The 11,901-nt window shown below is 39.6% G+C and overlaps 1 protein-coding gene across 2 annotated transcripts in view; it reads right to left on the reverse strand.

Annotated features, from left to right (window-relative positions):
- The window catches only part of SLC38A4 (solute carrier family 38 member 4), a 58,898-nt gene extending 50,142 nt beyond the window's left edge, over positions 1–8,756 (reverse strand). The window contains exon 1 of one of the 2 annotated variants that reach the window (XM_036456263.2): positions 8,507–8,756. The gene's annotated coding sequence lies outside the window, so the exon portion shown is untranslated. The remainder of the gene's footprint in view (positions 1–8,506) is intronic. The other variant, XM_036456262.2, reaches the window with a different exon arrangement.
- Positions 8,757–11,901: the final 3,145 nt, after the last annotated feature.

Below are 11,901 nucleotides of genomic sequence, written 5' to 3' on the forward strand. Positions count from 1 at the left end.
CTAGTACTCAATAAAATATACAAACTTACCAGAACAACCACTGCAACATGGGCTTATAAGTATTTCTAAGTTTTTAAAAAAAACTTTTTTTTTTAAAGAAACATATAGAAATATTAGTTGTGCCCGTACAAATTAGATATTCTGCAAAATGGAAATGTGTGTGGTAATAACATTTCCATATAAAACCATAAGAATATTTGTAAATACAATATTTCTAAGTACTTATTATTATTTACAAAAGGAATCTTAAATGTGTAGTGTATTTGGATGCATAGCAATGATTCTGGCAAAGAATGCATAACCATAGCAAAGAAAGAATGTGGGTTAAAGACTGTCACTTTATAAAAAACACAACATGTAGATATAATGCCTTATTTTTATTTTGCTTAATGTTTTCTGAATATGTTTGTTAAAAGTGAACCTTGAGGAACCTGAAACAAAATCACTCTGAGACACCTGTTCCTAAAGAACAAGTATGAGACATTTCTTCTATTTTTATTGTGTGAAAATGATTGGTACTGTATTCTATTATCAGGTGGGCAGGTGACTAGGTCTTCTTTCAGTCTCAATATCCTATAAAGCTTAATATGCTAAGTGTCCAGTCATCTGGTCAACCAATCAAAGCGTAATATGCTAATAATATGCTAAGGCCACTCAACTTCTCATTATGATATGCACTGACCACCAGGGGGCAGACACTCCAACCGGTTAGCTTGCTGCTGGAGTCTGGCTGATCAGGACTGAGTGAGACAGGCCGGGCATACACTGGAACCCTCCTGCAGTCCCTCCCCAGCTGGCCAACCTCCTGCATCCCTCTCTGCCCTGATCGTCACCAGTGGGGTCCCTCAGCCTGGCCTGCACCTTCTCGCAATCCAGGATCCCTCAGGGGATGTTGGAGAACTAGTTTCAACCTAATCCACAAGCCAGGCCAAGGGACCCCACTGGTACACAAATTTGTGCACCAGCCCTCTACGTTAGTATATTTGGTGGCTTAAATCCCATGAAATTTGAAGCCCATCACACTTGACTATTTTCTTACTTTTTCTATTCAAAAAGTTTCTGCCTTCATTTATATTTCTCAGTTAATTCTGATGGAAAATAAATGAGTAAAAAAAGTACCTAGTCACCTGCCCACCTGATAATAAAATACCAATCATTTTCACACAACAAAAATAGAAGAAATGTTTCATACTTGTTCTTTAGGAATAGGTGTCTCAGAGTGATTTTGTTTCAGGTTCCTCAAGGTTCACTTTTAACAAAGATATTCAGAAAACATTAAGCAATGTTTTTTAATTGATTTTCTAAATTTTTTCAAAATTTAAATACAAATTTGGAAACTCAGAAATTCATATATTAGTTTTATTGAAAAATTTACAAAGGGACACAAATTGGCTTTTTATTTCAATTCTGATAAAAATTTATGTGCAGGAAATGATAGCTCCAAGGGATGGGGAATATAGAATAACCTCCCACCAGATAAGAGGATCAAATTCCTGAAAGTCCATGACAAGAGAATTCCAGGTTGAGTAACTTAACAGATTATGGGGAGGATATGGTTATAGGGTTGGGTTCAAGCTTGTGTGAATCTGTAAAATATTTTTATATTCATAGAAGGAAAATATTATGAATGATATTGTTACATATTTTAAATTGGTAATAAGAAATACAATTACATTTCAACGTTCACTTTTAGTTTACTAAAATGTTTCTTGAGTCTTAAACTTTGCTGTTGCATAGCTAACTGCAGTTAAAATTTAATTACTATTACTTAAATGCAACACTAGTGACATAATAGAAAATAATTCACAAAGCTCAAGATTCTTAAAATTTATTTTCTAGTATATATGGCTAGTGAAACCATAAGTCATTAAATTCTCCTGTCTTTTCAATGATTGAACAGAATAAAAAGAACTCAGACTAAAGTTAAAAGCTGGTAGACTTTCACTTTGGAAAATAGGGCCTGCATGTTCATCTGACATAACAGCAGGGAATGCTTGTAGGTGTGACCTTCATAGTCCATTCTCCACATATATGTAGTGTGACCTTCATATCTCATATTTTCTTATGAGATAATTGACTTGTTTAGGTCATTCCCCTTCTAGGAGGCTTGTCAGCTATTGGTAGACTACAGGTGCATGTCAATGAGTTTTGCCACATGAAAACCCTATAGGAAGCTTGGGTAGATCACAAAACATGGCTGGTGTTTTCAATAATTCCAAACCATTTCTTTAAATATTAAATATTTCATATACAATAATAAGCACATAAAATAATGAAAATAATATTTAACATAAAATGCTGATTTTTTTAAACTTCAAAACTGACGTGTTTTTAGGCAAACCAGAATTGCAGAATAAGAAAAGCAAGTGCTTTTTTGTTCCTTTAGACATTATTATTTTTTATTGAATTTATTGGGGTGGCATTGGTTAATAAAATTACATAGAATTCTATAGTGTATAATATTATCTGTATGCTGTATTGTGTGTTCACCACCTTAAACATAATTTTTGATGATTCTTGGCAAAAGTGTTACAATATAGACAGACCCCCAAAATGGAAAGATTCATCGTTTAGCTTAGGTAGAATGATAACTTCATTTTTATTTCTTATTATGTAAATTTTCAGATTTATACAAATATAGATGGAATACTATAGTGAAACATCACATATGTATTATCTAGCTTCAAAATTATTAGCCATGGCCATCTTATTACATCTAAACTACCACTCCTCCCACCATTATTTTAAAGCAAATTCCAGATATATATTTTACCTAGTAAATATATGCTTATATAATAGGAACAGAAAAGTACTTTTTAAAAAGTGGTCATGAGACACAGTGGTTAAAATCAAAACAACTCCTACTGTTTACTGGTGATGTCTTTCAATCCTAGAGAAAGCTGAGTAAGCACTGGTAGACCAGTACACGTTTTGAAACCTGATTGAAGGGTCACTCCAGGTCAGTGAGGTTCTATCAGGAAGAAGTGTTAGGTCAGTCATGGAAGATTTACTGAGGAGGAAGGATATTTGGGCAAAATGTAAGCCCTCGGGAAAATGAAAATCCTCAAGGAAACAGGCAAAGGAGTGACAACAAGGTACAAATTTTCTTTAAAAGAGAAGCAATTCTATGAGATTGAAGAAGCACAATACTCAAGTTTGAGAATGACATTTTAAGTGTTGTATAAGCAGACAACATTTGTCTGTTGTATAAACAGACAAAATTCAGAATATGGGAAATTCTATAGGATACATGATTTGGTCTCATCATCAGATAAATTGTAAAACAAAATGAGAGAGAGGGAGAGAGACAGAGACAGACAGAGAGAGAGAAAGAAAGAGAGAGAGAGAGAGAGAGAGAGAGAGAGAGAGAGAGAGAGAGAGGGAGAGAGAGAGATTGGTTGAATCTATGGACTAAAACAGACTTAAGAGACATATCAACCAATAAGTGTATGAGCCCTGTTTGGATTCTGATTCAAACAAACTAAGTGTAAAACAAAAAATAGAGATAATCAGAGATATTTGAAAACTGCCTGAAAATGTCATGATGTTAAAGAAATGTTTGTTTATTTAAGGTGTAATAATATATTAGTTATGTATTCTTCAAGACTTCTTTTCCTTTTTGAGATACATACCAAATCTTGTATGGATCAAATTATATGGTGACTTGGAAATAATCTAATAATGATTACAATAGGAGTAGCAGGGAAGAGAGGTGTGGGTATAGATTAAACACAACAGACAAGTATTAATAATTGAACATGGGTAAAGATGGAGTCTTATTATACTATTTTTTACTTTGGAATAGGTTAGAAATTTTTCATATTAAAAAAAGTTTAAGCTTCCTAATTTAGAACATATATATTCCTCAATATTTCTCCCAAAAGTTTGAAAGCAGAAGGAAGATCCTATAAATTTCTCCAGCCAACAAGAAGTTTCTATTAATAAGCACTTTTGAGTGTTGTCATTATAGTTGACTTTAACAATGCTGAACCTAAGGCACTCTGAAACACCAAAAGATTATATTATGTTCAAAAAATTATGTAACAGAGATTTTCTCCATACCCTCAGCTGGACAAGGGAGACTTTTAAGCAGAATTTCCCTTTTCTGTGTCTGTGAAATTTATACATATCCATGTGCACATGTGCACCTCACCGAAATTTTGAAACGTTCTGAAACACTTGCCTACTTAAAACTCCAACCATCTAACAAAGAGTAATTGTTTAAGGGTGACCTTGGGAAATGGAATCAGAAGCTGCATGCCTCATCCCAAACCCAATCTGCCTGGCTATTTATTTAAAGTGTTGCCTGTTCTGTTTGTAATTGCACGCTGTGGCACAGACAATCATTTTTAGAAATGTAATTCAAAACACAAAAGGGATTTGTTTAGACATCAGTGTTACCAAAAAAAACTGCTAATGGTTATGCCCTGGGTTTGATTGAAGCCATGCTTCAGTGAAACATCAACCAATTTGTAGGGAAATATCCAGAGAACCTAATGAGTTTGCATTTGTAGATCAAACAACCAGTGAAGTGACATTTTCGCTTTTCTAAGCCTTCAGGTTGGGCTTGTAAAATACTTCGAGGATAGAGGACTCATCATGAAGCTATTTTAATTACTCTTTGAAGCTACTATCTAGCATTTGTTCCCTTCTTTATTGAAACTCATTCATCATTTGATTACCTCTTACTAAAACAAAATCTCTGCCAGGCCACACATATTTCTGTTCTATCTAAGAAGGAAAGGATCATTCCATTTCCATCTGTTTGTGTCCAATCTCAGGGGGTGGCGACTGGAGACTCTTCCTGGTCGATGGGGGTAGAGGACCAGGCCCTTCTGATGACAGCAATTAGGGTTGACAGACACAGAGAAGCCTCGACAGTCACGTTTTATGGTCTGCATCCGCCCCTCAGACCACAGTGCTGTTACTCTTGTAAAGTCTGAAATCTCATTTTGTAAAGCTCTCTTTCGTAATCATCATATTCATGATAGGCCAGCACTGTGCCAAGCACTTCACACGTATCACATCAGTAATATCCTCACCTTTCCCGGGAAGTGTAATTATTATCCCGGTTTTACAAATGAGGCAACTAACACTCTAAAAGATTGAGAAACTTATGTGAAAACCAAAGCTGGTGAATGGATAGCTGAGCTAAGACTCACACCCCCATCTCTGACTGCAGAGCCCCCTCCTAATGATATTCCATGACCATTGGGGACCTTCTCTGTGCTGGACATTATTCCTACAGGAGCACCATCCCGGAGCATCACTCCATGGAAGTGAACGGAGAGCTTAGCATGAGAGCGAGGGCAAACATAGCAGGTTTTATGAAGGAAGAATGGTATGACTTCAGAGAGAGGAGAGGGCCGCAGCAGGAGAAATGGGAGCAGAAATTTGGCCACAAAACAGCTAGAGTTGGCTTTAGCACAAATGGCGTGTTTGTAGAGAGTCTGGCTGAGGTTGACCTTGATGGCCAGGTTAACGACTTAAAACTTCATGGAATTCTGGTGTGTGTGTATGTGTGTGTGTGTGTGTGTGTGTGTGTGTGTGTGTGTGTATGGTATAAAGCATTGTGTTTGGTTTCATTCTTCCAAGTGTGAATACAGCTATAATATTAAACAGTTGTTTGAAAGTAAAGCTAGGACTTGATTTTTGTCTACATTGATATAGTACATAAGGCATTTCTATTTCACTTTTCTTTCAGAAAAACTATTTCTTTTTGTTAAAGAAAAAGTTCAAAAGGCAGATAAACCTTCTCGTTACCCCTTAAAAGAACAATGCCTGTGAGATTAGAAGCCATAGCCAATGTGTTTACATTTCCTGTCACCCTTCCACCCCCATCCCCCCACTCTTCAACAACACCCCCCCTCCCCACCCAACACCACCACCACTCCCCCCCCCTTATTGACTATCACCATTAGTCAAATGAGTAAACAGAATAACATCAAAGAGGTCCACAAAATTCAAGGGACCTTTTGTTCAGTCTGAGCATCTGCCCAGCCACAGGCTGTGGGATCTTACAGCCCACACCCAGGGGAGAGAACCCAGAAGAACAGCCTGCAAAGCGACATGAGGCGTCTAATGTTTACACAAAACTAAATAAATCGCACAGACAACACATTTGATTTTATTCCATTTCAAAATATTCAGAGAAGCAAGTTTGCCTATAAAAGGAGTTATAAGTTATTTTAGCTATGCCTGTTCTTCGAATGTTTAGACTTTGGACCAGCTTCCCCTACCTACGCTCCATCCTTGAGAGGGTCTGGGACAAGCGCTATTTTTCGGATAAGAGAAATCACTGAAATGAAGACCTAGGGCAGTGCCTTCGGTTAGACTTGGGTCTAGTAAGGGCTCCAGACTGATAGCTTATATGATTTCATGAATCGACAGTATATCTCTGAAAGCCCAAAATGTGAAATTCTAAAAACTCAAAGGGGTGTTTACACTTGCTGACAGCAGTGGGAATCTTATCCTCTCCTCTGCTTGGGGGGGCGGGGGGCGGGGAGAGAGCTTTCCAACGGGTGCTGGCTAAAGGGAGGGCTTGCACCTAAGGGTTCCAGGTGCTATTCAGAAATGATGCCCTTCCCTGAGCTAACTACAGCCACCAGTGTCCAGAGTCCCCGTGCCTGTGAGAACTCAGTAGAAGAATGACATTCTCATTTGAAAATCCGACTGAAGCCACCTCTGGGAGCAGCTTCTCCCACCGGCAAGTGGGTTGAGAGGACAGACAAGGAGAGCACTGACCGTCTCTGGACTCTTGACAGTTGTCCTGGGACTGAAGATGCTGTTTGACTCTCTGAGACCTGTGTCAAACTGGACAGCCACCTGCTGTCATTTCCAGCCATGCCTGTCCCTGGCTGATCATCTGTGTGACTGCACATAGACCTGCAGGGAATTTCCTATAACAGAGGCGATGTTCTTATTAATATTTAAGAAATATAAGTTGTCTTAACTAAAGGTAAGATCACAGACTAGATTGTCATATGGGTGTGGAAATTTTTAAAGGTGCTTCTATACCTTATTGTCTGAACACATACGCATCTCTGTCCTATTCTGTTTCTTCTCTCCAATCCTCCACTGGCCTCTGTGTTAAATGGAGATGTAGCTTATACATCTTTTTTCCCTAGCACATACTAATTGTCATTTTGAAGAGGAAAAACCTATTCAAACTTTGTCCCCACACTTTTTACATCACCATAAGTCAGGGGTTCTCAACTTTTTTTAATGCTATGACCCTTTAATACAGTTCCTCATGTTGCGGTGATCTCCAACCATAAAATTATTTTCGTTGCTACTTCATAACTGTAATTTTGCTACTGTTATAAATCGTAATGTAAGTATCTGTGTTTTCCAATGGTCTTAGGCGACCCTGCTAGCGATTCTCAGCCTGTGGGTCGTGACTATAGAGCCTAAGACCATCGGAAAACACATTACATTATGATTCATAAAGGGTCGCAGCATTAGAAATGTTGAGAACCACTGCCATAAATGATGTAAGAATATCTATTCAGAGAAAAAAAAATACCATTAATATAGTCAAGCAACTGAAATACTCCTTGGCAATAAAACAGACACAACTATTCCTACAACCTGAATGTATCTCAAAAGCTTTATGCTTAATGGAGAGGGGAATCACAGAAAGGTTACATGCAGTATACCATTTATGTAACATTCTATACATAAATAAGTAAGCAAGCAAACAAATAAATAGATGGAAAACATCTGTTTGCCAAGGACAGGAGGAGGTGGTTTTGACAAAAGGGGTAGCACAGGGGGGTCTTTGTGGCGGAAGCAGTTCTGTATCTTGGTTGCGGTGGTGGTTACACTGTATGTGATAACATGACATATATATTGTGCCAACGTCAATCTCCTGGTGTTACTGTAAGAAAATTATGTCTGAGGAATGATTAGAAGAAATGGAGCAAAAGGCATTTGGAGCTTCTCTGAGTTACCTTTGCAGCTTCCTGTGAATCTACAATTACTTCAAACTAGAAAGGTTAAGTGCCTATGCCAGCCAACTGTGTGGACTGCTGAGCAGCAGGTGTGACTACAGCACAGCAACGCCTGCCAAACAAGTGTCAGGTACATGTTCAAATGCGCTGTTACCAAAGAATTGCTTCAAAGACAGAAAGGAATAAGACAGCGCTGAAATGTGCTCTCAGAAATATCACCCCTGTTACGTAGTGCTCTGAACCAGTGGTTGCTTTTCAGGCATTCCCAAAGCCAGGCTTGACACATGAGCCCTGTTAGATCACGTTAGCACCCAAGGTCAGTATGGCCATAGAGTTTACAGAACGTTCGCGTGCATACCTCACATTCCTGCTATGTGGAAACATGCCAGAGAAGACCAGAGCCTGTGTGGCCACACCGAAACACTGCTTAAAACAGAAAGGGCTCCTACAGTCTCCTTCATGAGCCTCCCCCTTCCCTCCTTTTCAGGTCTTTGCTCCTCCTTTCAAGCTCATCGCATTCTCTCTCTAGCGAAGGCAAGCAAAAGCAGACAAACCTGTGAGCAGTGCTGTGTCCCCAAGGCGCTGGCCTCCCGTGGTCCTCCCTGTGCACCAGGACGCAGCTCATGCTCAGGCACTGTGCACGGTGCACGCCCAGGGGGTGGCCCGCAGGACACGCGTGTCAGCCGGAGCCAGAGCCAGGCGACACCAGCCACCACCGCCCGGGATGCTGCTGGGCGGGAGTGCCAGCCCTGCAAACAGAACAGCAGCCCGCCAGCTGTCAGCCAAAGCGGCGTCCTGCTCGGTTTTACATTTTTTTCTTTTTCTCTTTAACATTTTTATAGTACCACGAGAGTACCCAGTGTTATAAAATTATGCCAAAACAAAGAGCAAAGTCCTTGTCCTGAGAAGTATGTGATGTAAAAGGTGCCAATGACGCAAGGCACAATGACAGGACAAACACGGGGTGTTAAGTGTGAAAGGTAGGAGAGAATCAATAAGACTTTACATGGACCCAAAAAAATGGAAAAGCCAAGTCAGAGCCCAGACTCCTCATAGCAGATGATAGAAGTAAATATTTGCAATCAAAGCAATAGCAAAAGTAACATTTCTGAGTGTTTATTATGTATCATGTAGAATCATCGAATCAATTCTGCAAGGTAGGTACTGTTAGGATACCTAATTAGAAAAGCAGAGTTTTAAAAACCTGTTGAACAGACACTTCTCATGCTTCCAAAGTGCCAACTGTCAACCTTTACACATATTAACTCATTTAATCCTCAAAAAACCCTTATGAAATAGGAACTATCCCCCTCACTTTACAGATGCACAGAATGAAGCAGCCAGGTTCAGTGACTCGCCCAAGGTCACTCAGAAAGAATGTGGGGGAGCCAAAACGTGATCCCAGGAAGCCCAGTGACAGAGCCCAGATCTGAATCCAGGAAGCCCCGCTCCAGGATGACACCGGGACTCAGTGCCACACGCCCTGACACCCAAGACTGCACACGTAATCTTGTGCATAGTGAATCCTGAGCAAATAGTTTAATTTGAAAATATTTGTATTGACAATCAACAATGCACAAATGCACTCTTCAGAGGCCTTAAGCACTGCAATGAAGAAGTGTCTCGTTGAAGAAAAAAAAAGAAAAAAAAGAAAGAAAGAAACAGGTTTTCTTTCCTCCCTTCATCCTACAAACATGCACGAGTGTCTGTTTATTCCAGGCACAATATGAGGCACCACGGTGACAGCAGTGACCAAAAGAGACAAAAACAAGAGAAAACAGGAAATTGGAGATGATGTTCATTTTAGTGATGGACACACATTAGGTTTATCAGAAGCAATAGGGGCAAGTAGCCAACAGGAAATAAGTGGCCATTTCAATCTTATTATATAGGAAATGACACTATTGTGGACTAGACGGTTCTACATATGTGTTATGCAGCCCTTTTTTCATTTCCTCTCTTCTGTTTCCTTCATTTTAGTTACGACCGTTAGAGGAAAACACATTATCAAAAAACAGTTAGCATGGACATACGTTAACATTTCAAATAATGCTGCGGGTGGCAGAAGTAATACAAATAACAGATATCTCATATTGAGTGCTTACTGTGCATCAGACATTAGCCTAAGCATTTTACACATGCTAAATCATTTCATCCTTATACCAATCTCACATGGTAGATGTTATTATGATCCTGATTTTATAGATGAAGAGATTGAAGCTCAGAAAGATTAAGAAACTTGGCTTGAAGGCAAGGATATAATGATAAACACTGGAGAATTTAATCTATTAACTAAATTAGGCTTGGGGTTATTTAAAGGTTTCATTTACCCTTTGAATTCCCTTCCCAATAACAATGCAACTAACAGCATTTTACAAGGCATGCAGCCCTTTGAGCCTGGAATGAAAAATTGATATAAAAGACTCCTAAAGAAAAAGCGGCATTGGGTATTAAGTTTTCAAAGTCTGTTATCAAAAGCCAGAATTCTAACTGGCATAAACATCTATCCTTACTGTTATTCCATTCCCCATCTCACTTTATTTTTAAAACACTTTTACTTCCTGGCTCCTCTGTAACACACTGAAATAAAAAAGAAAGCTATCAAAAAACAAAATAAGGAGAGAAATCCTTCCCCCTCCCTCCAGTTACCCCCCAAGGAAAAGCACAGAAGAGCGTTTGCCTGGAAGTCTCTTTTCAGAATTGCGTGGATTGTGTCCACGCTAAAATAGGATATCCCCTGGAGAAACGGAAAAAAATAATTGGGTTTTTCCACACAGAAGACAGCGGAGTCTAGTCTGTCCACTTGAGTATGGGTTTTAAAACACTATCTAGGAGTCTAAATAACTGTAGGTCTCTATTCTAGGGCCACAATAAAATGATAAAATAATAAAATGCATTGCTAATTCCTGTATAGCAGGCACTCAAATAACATCCTTTTGTCCAATGTCATTTTGGAGAAACTTGGCTCTTGTGTAGATCAGTTAGCCAGCATCAAGACTGGTCCCGTAATATGCCTTTTTGTTTCAAGTTGCAGAGTCTATGGGCCACATGAAGTGAGGACATACTATGTTCAGTCTTCTTGTTCCCTAGAGCACAGCTCACTTGAGATCGTCAGGGGAGGGGCAGAGCAATGGGACAGTCACAGGGAGAATGTGCAAAAGACCTCCCAGCCCGCATGTCCTTCCCAGCCCCCTCCCTCCCAGCCCACATGTCCCTCCCAGCCCCCTCCCTTGCCTCCTCCACTTTGAGAACTGAACTTCTCTATTCCCACAGTGGCTCCCATTTTTTATTTTCTCTGTTCAGACTGATCTCTTTGTTGAGCATCCTCCCCCACTTCCTTTGTCCAACTAACTTTTATTTCTGCTTCAAAACCTAGCTCAGGCATCGCCTAGTCTTGGCGTGTTCTCAGATCCCTTGGCGTGTACTCTGCTCAGCGGCAGAGTATTCAAATCTGATTTCCCCTGGCCCTTCACATGCTGTTAGTATAACTGGTTATTCTTTCCCTCACAGAACTGAGTCACTTACTTAACAAACATTTCTTGAACATTTAATATTTGCCCAGGACTGTGGTAGGTGTCAGGGAGACAGAGATTTAAAAAAAAACAACAAAAAAAAAAACTTCCTAATACCATTTCTGGAAGATAATGATACTGGATGGCTGTCTGTGGAGTGAGTGAATAGAATTAGGTCATTACAGAAGTAGGGAAGGAAGACCAGAGGAGGGTTAGCAGTCACAGGGAAGTGATTCGGTTTTTCCATTCTCCCATCTCTCACATCATACTCTGCTGTGCAACACCGTTCTAAGCCTCTGCTTTCCTTGTTCTCATAGTAGTCTCTCCTACACTGTCTTTCTTGGAAGCAAACTTTAACACAGGAGGGACATATCTGATGCCAGCACTGTCGCTTCCTAGCTGTGTTATCCTTGACTCTTTCCTCAGTTTTTCTGAGC

Source organism: Pipistrellus kuhlii, unplaced genomic scaffold (genome assembly GCF_014108245.1).
Source record: "Pipistrellus kuhlii isolate mPipKuh1 unplaced genomic scaffold, mPipKuh1.p scaffold_m20_p_3, whole genome shotgun sequence".
Classification (NCBI taxonomy): Eukaryota; Metazoa; Chordata; class Mammalia; order Chiroptera; family Vespertilionidae; genus Pipistrellus; species Pipistrellus kuhlii.